The following is a 12523-nucleotide window of genomic DNA, read 5'->3' as shown; positions in this document are numbered from 1 at the left end:
GGTGATCTCCAGGTGATGCCAGTCCACACCCAAACTTGTGACCCATTCCATAGATAATTATCATGGCAGTTTTTTATTCATGAATATAATGCAGTTCTGGACAACTTATAATAGCAGGTTGGGGCAATCTTGAACAAACTCAATAGGGAAAGGTTCAGAAAGACAGGAAATGAAAGATTCAGAAGGTAGGTCTCTGCATACCTCCAAAGGTCAATGAGTGGGGGGTATAATACATACATAGTCTGTATACTCGGTGCTACAAAGAACAACTATGAAAGTTCCTACTTGCCTGTAAGGGAACCGTTGTAAACACAACACATGGTCATATTTCTGTAAACACAACATGGTTATATTTCTGATCATAAAAGAAAAACTTTACGCCTACTTATTCTAAGGGGAACAAGAACAAACCTGTTCATACATGGTTACAGCTAAATTGTATAACCCACCCAAATTCACATATTGAAGCCCTAACCCCAGCACCTCAGAATGCAATTGTATTTGGAGATAAGAACTTTAAAGAGGGAATCAATTTAAAAGAGCTCTATAGGGGTGCCTGGGTGGCTCAGTCGGTTAAGTGTCTGACTTCGGCTCAAGTCCTGATCTCAGGACTATACACAGTTTGTAGTTTCAAGCCCCACATTGGGCTCTGTGCTGACAGCTCGGAGCCTGGACCTGCTCTGGATTCTGTGCCTCCCTCTCTCTTTGCCCTTCCCCTGCTTGTGCTCTATCTCTCTCTCTCAAAAATAAATAAACATTAAAAAAAATTTTTAAGGTCTTTATATAATCTATACATTATACATTAAGCAATATATACATTAAGCAAATTTCGCCTATTACCAGAAAACAAAACCTTTCTTTGTTTCACAGCAATATGTTAAAGTATCTTTGCAAGCAGTGAGAAACTTCAGACATGGGAATACACAATTCCACGCAGGGCAATGTACCAACCATGTGAGGTTTATTATGAAACTCAACTTGTAGATTTCAGGAGGGGAACAAACCCAAAAGCACAGAACGGCCGTCCTTTCTGTAGTTATGACAAAGAAATGTTTTAGAGACTTTATTTCTCTTTACTTGAGTTCAGAAAGTTTAGGATTCTTGTTTCAATAGGAACTAAATAAAACACATTTAGAAAGAGAGACACATACACACACATAGGCTTTGTATACAGTTATAGCTATTAATGAAACTAAAAAGATCCTGCCCCAAGATAGATGTTCCAAATGAGGACTTTTGAGTAATGACTCCTTACTGCAATAATGAAGTGCCCATGGTCTTATTTTCAGATTGTACAATCTATAGTTCCTAAGTCCTGGTTTTAGAGCAATTTTTTAAGTCTTGTAAACATAAAGTGATGATTACAAATCAGAATGTGTCTTTATGCCTAGGCCCACCACTGGTCCATACGGCACCTTCATGAGCCTTTGCGCAGGGACCATATGACATCCTCGTGAATGCTAGAAGAGTGCCCCCTTCTCTGAGTGATGCAGCCCTACACCAGGGCACAGCATCTGGCAAACTGGGCATGGGATGGAATTCTAGTCTCTCTCTGCGGTGAATCATCTGGGTATGGGGCGCAGTCTGCACGGCCCTGTATGGTTGCTTTGAACACTCCTTTCTTGGCCACCTTGTCCAGTCCCTCCTGTCCAGGCGGCACCACAGACATCTGGTGGGGCCAGGAGTCCCATAGGTCCTATGTCATAGTAAGTTAGCAGTCACCTTTCCAGACACACCATAGGAACACAACCCTTAATCAGCAACAAGTATACTTTCCCAAACAGGTGGATTCAGATCCACAAATAATTTCACTCAAATGAGTAAAACCTGGTATTCTGCTCTGTTTCCTGATTAAAAAAAAAAAAAATGGCACAACTAAGAGGTAAAGATCATTCTTTGAACTTCTGAAAATTATAGGCTAAAATAGAAAGAGTTCCTAAAAGGTCTTATCTTTTTGCTGCTGCTCTAAAACAAAAAGTTGCATTGGATCCAAAGTGCATTGGCAAGAACACAATTGTTTAATTTCTTGGGGTTCACTCAAAGCACAATTTCAGAGTCTGAGGAGTGGGAGTCAAGATGGATTACAATTATAAAACTCTGAGCCTAGAAGAAATAATAATAAATGTCGTGTTTCCTCTCTAAAGCAAAGCCAAGAGTTTTTCCAAAGCATTTTGGGAGAATCTAATCTAAAAGAGCAGATAGTCTCCACTTTTCAATCACTCTACTCATTTGATGCTCCCTGAAATCTTTGCTTTTCAGTTCCCTCAATCATACTTTTTGGCCAGTGTCTGAAGCGAGGGCAGTCTGATATGCCTGGCCAATAAACAGCCAGTGGGGATTTTACTTCCAGCAATATGCTTTTGAATGCATTCTGCAGATACACACTGTACATCAAAGCAGCCACTCCTGTATTCAAATCTGCATCTGCATTCTGCTCTATGGCTAACATTTATCAGGTATTTGTAGAGTGCCCAACACAGCACGAAGCACTGTGCAATCCCTGTGAGGCCCTATTGTCATCCCTGTTTTTACAGGTGAGGAGGAAACTTGAGGCCTAATGAGTTAAACAACTTGCTTAAAATCACAAATTTCATAAATGTGGAGCTGAGGCCTGAATCCAGAAAATGTGACCACAAAAGCTACACTAGCTTCTTTTTCCAGAGACTTAGAGTGAACACTTTGAAATCTTTAATCTTCTGGGAACTGTTTCCTGTCTTAGTGCATTTGAACTGCTATCACACACCACAAACAGGGTGGCTTATAAACAACAGAAATTTATTTCTCGCAGCTTTGGAGGCTGGAAGTCTGAGATCAGGGAGCCAGCAAGGCTCCTGGTGTGGCCTGCTTCCCGGTTCATAAATGGCTGTCTTCTCACTGAGTCCTCACAATACAGTAGGGCCAAGCAAACTCTCTGGGGCTGATTTTATAAGGGCATTAATCCCATTCATTCAGACCTCATCCTCATGGCCTAAATGCCTTCCAAAGTCCCACTGGGGATTAGGATTTCAACATGTGAATTTTGAAGGACACGAGCATTCAGACCGTATCCCCTTCCCTAGTTGAGGTTTTGTAGCTGCAACAATTATCAGCATCTAATAACCTAGATCTGAATGAACACATGAACACATGAAAATCTTTTCACCATTAGAACCATCACCTTCTTTCTCATAATAATTTCCTTACATCAAGAGTTTCCCCAACAACACTGCAATGTTTTGGCTATTAGAGCCTCTGTTACTCTATCAGGCAAGAGTAACTCATCACAACTTGCCAAAAGTCCACGGAATTAACACTCGTAGATAATTCTCTTATAACTGATTCACTGTAGTTAGGACTGACATAAGTGCTTGAAATAACGAAGCACTGATACTTGGAAATACGAGTTTTACAGTCAGGAGCATGAAAGTGATAACAGAGGAAAACCTAACGAATGAGTTTGGTAAGGGAGGGAGTGAAGAGAAGAGCACTCCAGGATCAAGGTTCAAATCATCCGTACAAGTTTTTCCAGTCTTATCTGTATTAGCATTTACAAACAAAAACAGCTGCTGTATCCTATGACTGATTTGGCTTTGGCCCTGGAATGTGAACCAAACTTGTGCCTAGGAAAGACAAAAGAAAACATCAAGGGGAATAAATGTTGAGTCCAATATATCTTTGATTAAACTTTCATATTTTATAACTATTCCATGGGGTATTTTTTAAAAAAGGAAAACCGATCGAGTTTTTGAGAATCATTAATGACCTTTTCTTTCCCAACTCATAATGTCGGTTAAAGGACAATCTCACAGAATTTTTACATGTTTTTTTCATATTCTCTTTCTCGTAGACAAAGTCCTATGAGCCACTGATTCTAATCCTGTTGGCTGTTTACTCCTCTTCAATTCTTCAAGGAAACAAATTGTTATTTTTAGTTGACAGTTTTTACACCCGCACAGAAAAATCTCAGTTATCCAACATCATCAATGCAGGTTTTTCCATGTAAGTGACATTTACTTAATTGAAACTCTCCCTTCAAATGTGAAAGGTGCTCACTCATTTTTTTGTTGGAAATCCTCTTCTAACATGCATTGATAGGGGTGTCTAGGTGGTTCAGTCCACTGACCATCTGACTTGGGCTTGGGTCATGAGGTCATGATCTCAGTTTGTGGGTTCAAGCCCCGCGTCTGGCTCTTTGCTGATGTCTCAGAGCCTGGAGCCTGTTTGGGATTCTGTGTCTCCTCTCTCTCTCCCCCTCCTCTACTTGCTCGCGTGCATGCTCACGTGTGCGCACTCTCTCAAAAATAAATACACATTTGTAAAAAATGCATTGATGTATTTCATTCCTTAAAGAGAGGATACTGGATACAATTGGCATTATTAACATCTTTGAACTCTGTGGTGATACACTTTCATTTGTTTCCAAATGTTTCTCTTGCCTCAGGGTTAAAATGTCAAACCTTTCCTCAGATATTTCCATGTATATACTGCCACTGATATTCCTCTCATTCCCTTTACAGGTTGTAGCAGAAATTTGGTAAGAAATTAGATAAAAGCCAAGCATTTAGCAACGGTAAGCTACACGTGGGTCAGCAGCCCCTCTGGAAGCAAACCTACTAAGTAAAGAAAGGAAGGAAAAACTAATGTCAGTGACAAGCTGAGTGTCCAATATGAGTCCGTCTGTGTACCAGACAACTGATACGCAGTCCATCAACAATCTTCACAATAACTTTGTGAGGAAGGTAACAACATTTTCAGTTGACTAGGAACTGGATCCCAGAAAAGTTAAGTTCCTTATCCAATTCAGCCCATCAGTAAGTTAAGAAGGCTGGGATTTAAGCCCACATCTGTCCAGATCCTATGTTCATGTTCTGTCCACTCAATCCTGTGCAGAAGCTGTGTGAAAATAAAGGAAGGGAAGGAAAAATAAGATAAAAACAGAGAGGGAGGCAAACCTTAAGAGACTCTTAATACAGGGAACCACCTGAGGGTTCCTGAAGGCGGAGGGGGGGTGGTTAAATGGGTGATGGGCATTAAGGATGAGCGCTGGGTATCATATGTAAGGGATGGATCACTGGGTTCTACTCCTGAGGCCAAGACTACACCGTATGTTAACTAACTTGAATTTAAATAAATAAATAAAAAGGGGTTGAGGCAGGGTATGTGGTATTAAGTGTTGTTAAGAAGAAACATTTGTCATCACTTGGACATTTCCCTCCCTGTAGACATCTCTCTCCACCTCCGCCAGCCAAGAGGCACAGAGTTGCTTATCCAGTTGGTGAATCTGGAAGGAGAAGCTGCCCATGGTAGCCCAAGCTGTTCTTCCTTCTTCCTTTTGAAAGTCGGCTTACCACCGAGAACCGAGAACTGGTGTTCTGTTTTGCTCTGCTCCCGGGTGGGAGTGTAGAGGTCAGCTGCTGCGGAGGGCAAGTCCATCTAATTCTAGGTTCAAGGACATACAGCAGAGTTCCCCACCAATGAAGCCACTTCCTCCAACCTGGTATTTATTGATAACAGAAGTAACACTTTGGCCTCTGGGTGCTTTTTCCTTCTATTTCCATTGGTATGGAAATCAGATGGATAAAGGGAAGTTATTTGTGTTTCCTCCTCAATCAACCCCATAATTATGTCAGATAAAATCAGAGAAGCAGAAAAAGACTTTAGTGACTATCTTGCACCATACCTCAGTTTTAAAGATAAGGAAAGAAACGCTCATTGTATTTAAGTAACCTACAAATAATGGTGAAGAGATGGCTGTTAGCAAGGGGGGAGAACTCTTATGGAATAGACATTTCCATTGATAGCAAAAATATTCTACCATATATAAAGCATTTTCATGAGCCTGGCATATACTGGAACCTCAATAAAGGAAACTTGATAAATAATTGCTATTAATTTTACTAATTTAATACCACATAGTCATCATTTCCATGATGTGATGACCGTCCGCTCACATGCTATTTTCTTGACCCGACCTCCCAAGTGCCCCATTCTCTTTCTCCAAATTTGTACATATTCTTTGTGGAAGATTGAAACAAACATTCACTGCACATTCTGTGCAGCTCTTCCAGTCAAGACATATAGACTATTTCTCAACTCCTCAAATTTGTGGCTATGGGACTTGCTTTGGCCACTGGGACATTAGCAAATACGATGATGTAAGTAGCATCTTGGAAAGCATTGTGCAAAAGGGCTTTGCCATGGGGAGCCCCAGTGCAACACAGCAAAAACTACCTGATACAGAAACTGGTACCTAGAAGTAGCACACTGTGGTAACAAAAACCTAAAACATTCAGCAATGGCTTTGGGACCAGACAGTGGGTGAAAAGCAGTGAGGTAGCATTTAGCAAAAACTGGGAAAATGGCATGCAAAATGTTAGTGGAGGTGGGGAAGGTGATGAGGAAACTGCAGCAGTCAGGGGAAAGACAGCACACATTACGATGTCGCAGCAAGACAATGGGCAAAGCCACCGTCTGTGGCAGCACAAAAGATCGAAAATGCACACAGTGAATGTTGGATCCAGCTGCAAAGCTCTCCAGGCAAAAGGCTGAAAATGTCCGTTGAGTGCTTCTAGCTGCATATAAGGTTCTGCAAGGGAGACATGAGCTTAAAAAAACAAAAAACCAAGAAAACAGAGTGATCTAATTAGTAAGCATTATGTAGAGAAAACAGAGAAGAGCCAGAATTCATGAGTTTGGAAAATAAAACCGTTTACCTCTAGTCTCTTCAGCTGGAAGAAAAGATTTTTATACTAAGAAGTGGCTTCAGAGTAAAGACCTTTGTAAAATTTAATGTGGTGCCTAGAAGGCCTTCTCAGCTGGGCAAGAGAAGGGCTCTGAGACTCCCAAAGGTGTTATTACCTCATGGCAGCCTGACACTCAGCCCAAAGTAAACAGAGATCTGTCTTGAAAACAAATGTGGAAGTGGTTTTAGGGGCATGGACTCTATGGGATTCTTGGGAAATCCAGGTTGTTTGTTTTTTTTTTTTTTTTTTAACATTTATTTATTTTTGAGACAGAGCATGAGTGGGGGAGGGTCAGAGAGAGAGAGAGGGAGACACAGAATCTAAAACAGGCTCCAGGCTCTGCACTGTCAGCACAGAGCCCGACGCGGGCCTCGAACTCACAGACTGTGAGATCGTGACCTGAGCCAAAGTCAGACACTTAACCGACTGAGCCACCCAGGCACCCCATGGGAAACCCAGCTTTTAAAGAGAGTTTTACTGATAAATACAGAAACAAGACAGAGATCATTCAGAGGAAAGAGGCCTCTGGGTGCCTGCTTTTCTATGAGCAGAAAGTAGGCTAAAGAATCTATTTAGAAGCAGAAATAAGCCATTTCTCATGGGAAAAGAGGACTGTTTCAGAAGGTGGAGCCAAGAGCAGGGGAGAAAATAGATATCAGTGAACTAGTCCTGAGAAGCAGAACTGGGTCTTAATCAACCACCCCCTGGCCCAGGAATGGAGGGACCTAGTAACATGGACCCGGATAGAATTGCCGTGGAACTGCGATTGTTGTGTATCCTGTTAATGTGCCTCTGGTTTTGTTTTAATGGATTACGTATTTTGGTTGTCCTTTCCCTATTTCATCATTATAGGTTAGGTGTGTATGGGGAAACATTGAAAGAGCTGTACCTGCAGGGGTCCCATCTGTGTCCAGATTAATGCAGATCATGGATAAGCCTCGACTTAGAAGCTGATGCCATAATATGAGACTTCTGGGAATCCCAGGGTGAAGGGGAGCATAGGAGAAATGTGAACAAACTTTGCCAGAGGCAGACTACACATGATTGTACAAAAAGGGCCACAAATTCTTAGCTGTACTTCTCAGCAAGAAGTTGTGTCTATTTGTCTACCTTTTGTGGACTTGGCCATGAGACTTGGCCACTACCAATGTGGACTTGGCCATGAGACTTGCTCTGATCAAGAAGACAGTAGAACGTGGCAAAGAGAAAGAATGAAATATGGCCCTTTGTAGCAACGTGGATGGAACTGGAGAGTGTTATGCTAAGTGAAATAAGCCATACAGAGAAAGAGAGATACCATATGTTTTCACTCTTATGTGGATCCTGAGAAACTTAACAGAAGACCATGGGGGAGGGGAAGGAAAAAAAATGAGGTTAGAATGGGAGAAAGCCAAAGCATAAGAGACTCTTAAAAACTGAGAACAAACTGAGGGTTTTTGGGGGGTGGGAGGGAGGGGAGGGTGGGTGATGGGTATTGAGGAGGGCACCTTTTGGGATGAGCACTGGGTGTCGTATGGAAACCAATCTGACAATAAATTTCATATATTGAAAAAAAATAAAAAAAATAATAAAAAGAAAAATAAAAAAAGAAAAAAAAGAAAGAAAGAAAGAAAGAAAGAAAGAAAGAAAGAAAGAGGACAGTAGGACAGTAGAAATTATGATGCAAACAGAGGCTTGAAGAGCATAGCACACTGGGGCTTGCTCTCTCTTGCTGTGGGGAACATGGAAGCTGCCACGTGGAGGCTCAGGCCAGCCTCCTGGAGGATGAAGACCACACGGAGAGAGAGGCAGCCCCCAGCTCACACACCAATGCCTCTATATGACTGAGCTCAGGCGACCCGAGTGAGAGAAACACCCAGTACTTACTCTCTGCCACACAGTGCTGTGGAAGCTTTATATGAATTATCTCATCTAATCCTATGACTATAAGAAATCACAGTATGATTTGGGGGGGTGGTTCGTTATACTGACAAACCATCTCTTTCTTTTCACGTCAGACAGGTAATGTGCTGACGTCGTAACAAGGTTTAAGGGTGGCGCATGTCACAAAACAGCGTGAGCACCCAATCATCATGCTTATGACCTACAAGAGGATCTCGAACCACCTCTCCTCTAAAGAGAACCTAAGAGAATGACATGAATCCTGGATAAATCATAATTTTTAAAAAGCAAATGTTCAGGCATTAAAATGAAAGTTTGGGGGTGCCTGGGTGGCTCAGTTGGTTAAGCGTCCGACTTCGGCTCAGGTCATGATCTCACAGTTCGTGAGTTTGAGCCCCGCGTCTGGCTCTGTGCAGACAGCTCGGAGCCTGGAGCCTGCTTTGGATTCTGTGTCTCCCTCTCTCTCTGCCCCTTCCCTGCTCATGCTCTGTCTCTCTCTGTCTCAAAAATAAATAAACATTAAACAAAAATTTAAAAATAAAATAAAATAAAATAAAATAAATTGAAAGTTTGTTGCTCTGAGTTTTAAAACACAAACATAAGTAACATGGACCAACGGACTGTCCTGATGGTGTATGTCCCCTACTTGGTGATCGTGGCTCCCTTACCTACTTGGATTTTAATGCAGTGCACATTTACAATATTCTGTTCATATTGTACACAGACATTAATATAAAGCATACCCAGAAAGGAGCATGTGTCTCTTACCATGTCTGAGGACAGCCTTTCTTTCCTTTTGAAGACTGTGGTCATAATCATAGTAAAGAGAGAGAGAAAAAAAAAGATGCTAAAAAAAGGTTATCTCACACACAAGCAGCCTCTGCAAGAAAGGGCCTGCAGAAACCGTTTAGTAATGAAGGGTGCTAAGCAGGAGTTCTTGAACAGTGGGGGTAGGACAGTGCAAAGAGACCAGGCACTTTTAACCTTGGCTGAGTTTCATTCTGATAAGAGATTCTGAGAACTTGAAGAGCCAGTTCTGAAATGGAGGTAGATGGTTTCAAGTGTATCACAAGTCTGCCATTCAGATTGCCAAAATAAAGAACACTGGGCAGACAAGGTGCGCTTTCCAAACATGACTTTACTGCCATTTCCCACACCTTCCTTTGTCATCTGGGACCGGAGACGTTTCTGGCTATCATGCTACAAAGAATAAAAATTAGTGCGATGTGATTGAGGTTTCTAAGGAGCATCAGAAACTGATGACGACCCTATTAATCTCTCAGCGTGTTAAAGGCAATCAGTTTATTTCTTTTCAGAGTTGTAGAATCTGCTCCGAATTCCACAGACACTCCGGGAAATGTAGGAGACTGGCAATCCACCCCTGGGTCTAGCCTGGACTGCCTCACTGCCTTCAGGATTCCCAGAAGTGAGAGAGGGCAACACCTAATAGATGAGTGCTTTTCAAACCTCCGCTTAGGTCACATTTCTTCTCTCCACCTTATCTTCCCCAGGTAGAAATATCTTCTGCATGGGATGGTGGACAGAATTAAATGAGACAATCCACAGAAAGCTCTTCAAAGAGTGCCGGGTCTAGTAAGCTCTCTGCATACGCTACTTGCTATTGTCTCTTCTGTGATTTTTAATTCACTCAAAAACCCAAAGGATGTTCAGCAACCATTAGTATAAACAGTGCATTTACTGATACACTATCAATAGTTTATTACCCGTCTCGCCTACAGTCATAAGTAAACATTAATATCTGTGCATTACTGTGTTATTTGGGGTTTTAAATAATTTTTGTTCCAATTCTTTCACTGTGAAATCTCTTTTTTCTGAGTATGAAAGCAACACATGCTCTTTCTTTTAAAGAAGGAGGAGGAAGAGAAGTCAAATGATGCAGAATGGAAATTTAAAAATTCATATCTTCTAATGCTACTATATGTAACTCTATAAAATAACGAGGGATAAGTCTAAAACATTTTCTTCCAGACTCTTCTCTATTTATAGAGTTGTGAATACTTAAGATGCAGGCTTCAGAACTGACCTTGACCCTGTGACATACGCAATGGCTTCTTGCTAAACCATAGGAGTACCTGGGGTTTCTTCCCACCTGGGGCCTCCCTCAGGGATACAGGCCCACAGGCAGGTCCTGCTGTACTCTGTACCACCACCACTTCTGTGCAGGTGAAATCAGGAACAATGAAGACAACTTGGAAAGGGGAAGGAAGTTCTAAAAAGAAAGAATCCTCCTGTTTTGCTTTCATATTTAAGAGTCTCAAAATGGTTTCCCCAATGTCACATACCCCAGAGATTGTGAAAGAGTCTAGAGGTGACTAAGTCAGTCTGAGGACTGACATCTTCAAGATTTAGTGTTTATAAAGTCAGTGACCAGGTTTTCTTTTGGGAGCAGATTACCAATTAAAAATTTTTTTTCATGTATTTATTTGTTTATTTATTTTGAGAGAGAGAGACACACACACACAGCATGACCAGGGGAGGGGCAGAATCACAGCGGGAGACACAGATCTGAAGCAGGCTCCAGGCTCTGAGCTGTCAACACAGAGCCTGACACGGGGCTCAAACTCGTGAATCGGGAGATGATGAGTTGAGCCAAAGTTGGACGCTTAACCGACTGAGCCACCCAGGTGTTCCAGAGTAACAATTTTAATTCAGTAAACATCCATCGAACATCTGCCTCATGTATGTCTCAGAAAGGTAAGCCCTATTCCCCACCCCACTAGTAAAATTTTGTTCTTAGTAGTGGTGGGCTTCGTTTTGCCTTTCAGTTGGATACAGGAACATGTAGGGAAAAGTCTGGCTCCTCAGCTCACTGATATGAGTCCTGACGGCAAATGTGGTGTGGGAGAGAGGGTAGTCCGCCAACTGTCAGAGGACTTATGCCAACTTCCATCCCCAGCTGTATAAAGTTGAGCAAAACATCTCATGACTCCCAGTGTCAGGTTCCTCACCTATAAAATGGTTATGACACTACCTGCCTCATAAGGGTCTTTCTGGGGGGAAGGGATCATTAAATGATGTAAATAATACATGCAAAATCACTCTATAAATTTTAAACTATTTTACAAACATGGTATTAGACATTATTATTTTGCACAATTGCCATGCATAGTTTATTTCACCAGATTATGTATTCAAAATACTATAAGTACTACTCCTTAGAAAACATATACAGATCATGTGATCTAAAACTATCCTATAAAACCACACACAACTATTCTATCACCAGTTTCTGTATTATTCTGATTACTCAGGAGATAGAATATTAATGCCTAATTTTACTCAGAACCACAAGAAAGAATGAATTAGATGTTTTTCTTTTTTATTTTTAATATTTATTTTTGAGAGAGAGAGAGAGAGGCAGAGCACAAGCAAGGGAGGGGCAGAGAGAGCAAGGGATCCAAGCAGGCTCCTGGCTCTGAGCTGTCAGCACAGTGCCTGACCTGGGGCTCGAACTCACAGACTGAGAGATCATGACCTGAGCCGAAGTCAGACGCTTAACCAACTGAGCCACCCAGGCACCCCAGATGTTCTTCATTCGCTGTATGAAGGAGGGCCAAGAAAACAAACTCATTTACAATGAAAATTTTTATTTCATGATGAGTATCTTACATTTTGCCTATCAAAGAAGACAAACAGCGGCTCCTTGTAAAACAAAACTAACAAAATATAAAGCAGGATCTGATCAAATTTCTTACACATTTACCCCAATATAAACTCTTCCACAAAAAAGCCATGCTGCTTATTGCTATGTAGAATCAACAGCTAAAGGTGTTGACCTTTTAATATTAACAGAATTTAAAATTTCCCTTATTTCAGAGCTTCTATTTTGGATAAAAGGAAAGTTGAATCTTTACAGTGATATTGGTAACAGTCATAATTGGAATCAAGAGATAGACCCT

The 12523-nt window shown here is 41.4% G+C and overlaps 1 protein-coding gene and 1 non-coding gene across 5 annotated transcripts in view; both read right to left on the bottom strand.

Annotated features, from left to right (window-relative positions):
- The window catches only part of STX11 (syntaxin 11), a 44823-nt gene that overhangs the window by 8515 nt on the left and 23785 nt on the right, over positions 1–12523 (bottom strand). The window lies entirely within an intron of this gene.
- On the bottom strand, positions 8714–8817 carry LOC125939238 (small nucleolar RNA U13). The gene has a single exon (XR_007462989.1). It is a non-coding gene; the product is annotated as a small nucleolar RNA U13 (small nucleolar RNA).

Source organism: Panthera uncia, assembly GCF_023721935.1.
Source record: "Panthera uncia isolate 11264 chromosome B2 unlocalized genomic scaffold, Puncia_PCG_1.0 HiC_scaffold_24, whole genome shotgun sequence".
In the NCBI taxonomy this organism is placed as follows: domain Eukaryota; kingdom Metazoa; phylum Chordata; class Mammalia; order Carnivora; family Felidae; genus Panthera; species Panthera uncia.
The sequence above is the reverse complement of the archived record's forward strand: the minus strand, read 5'-3'. Positions and strand labels throughout refer to the sequence as shown.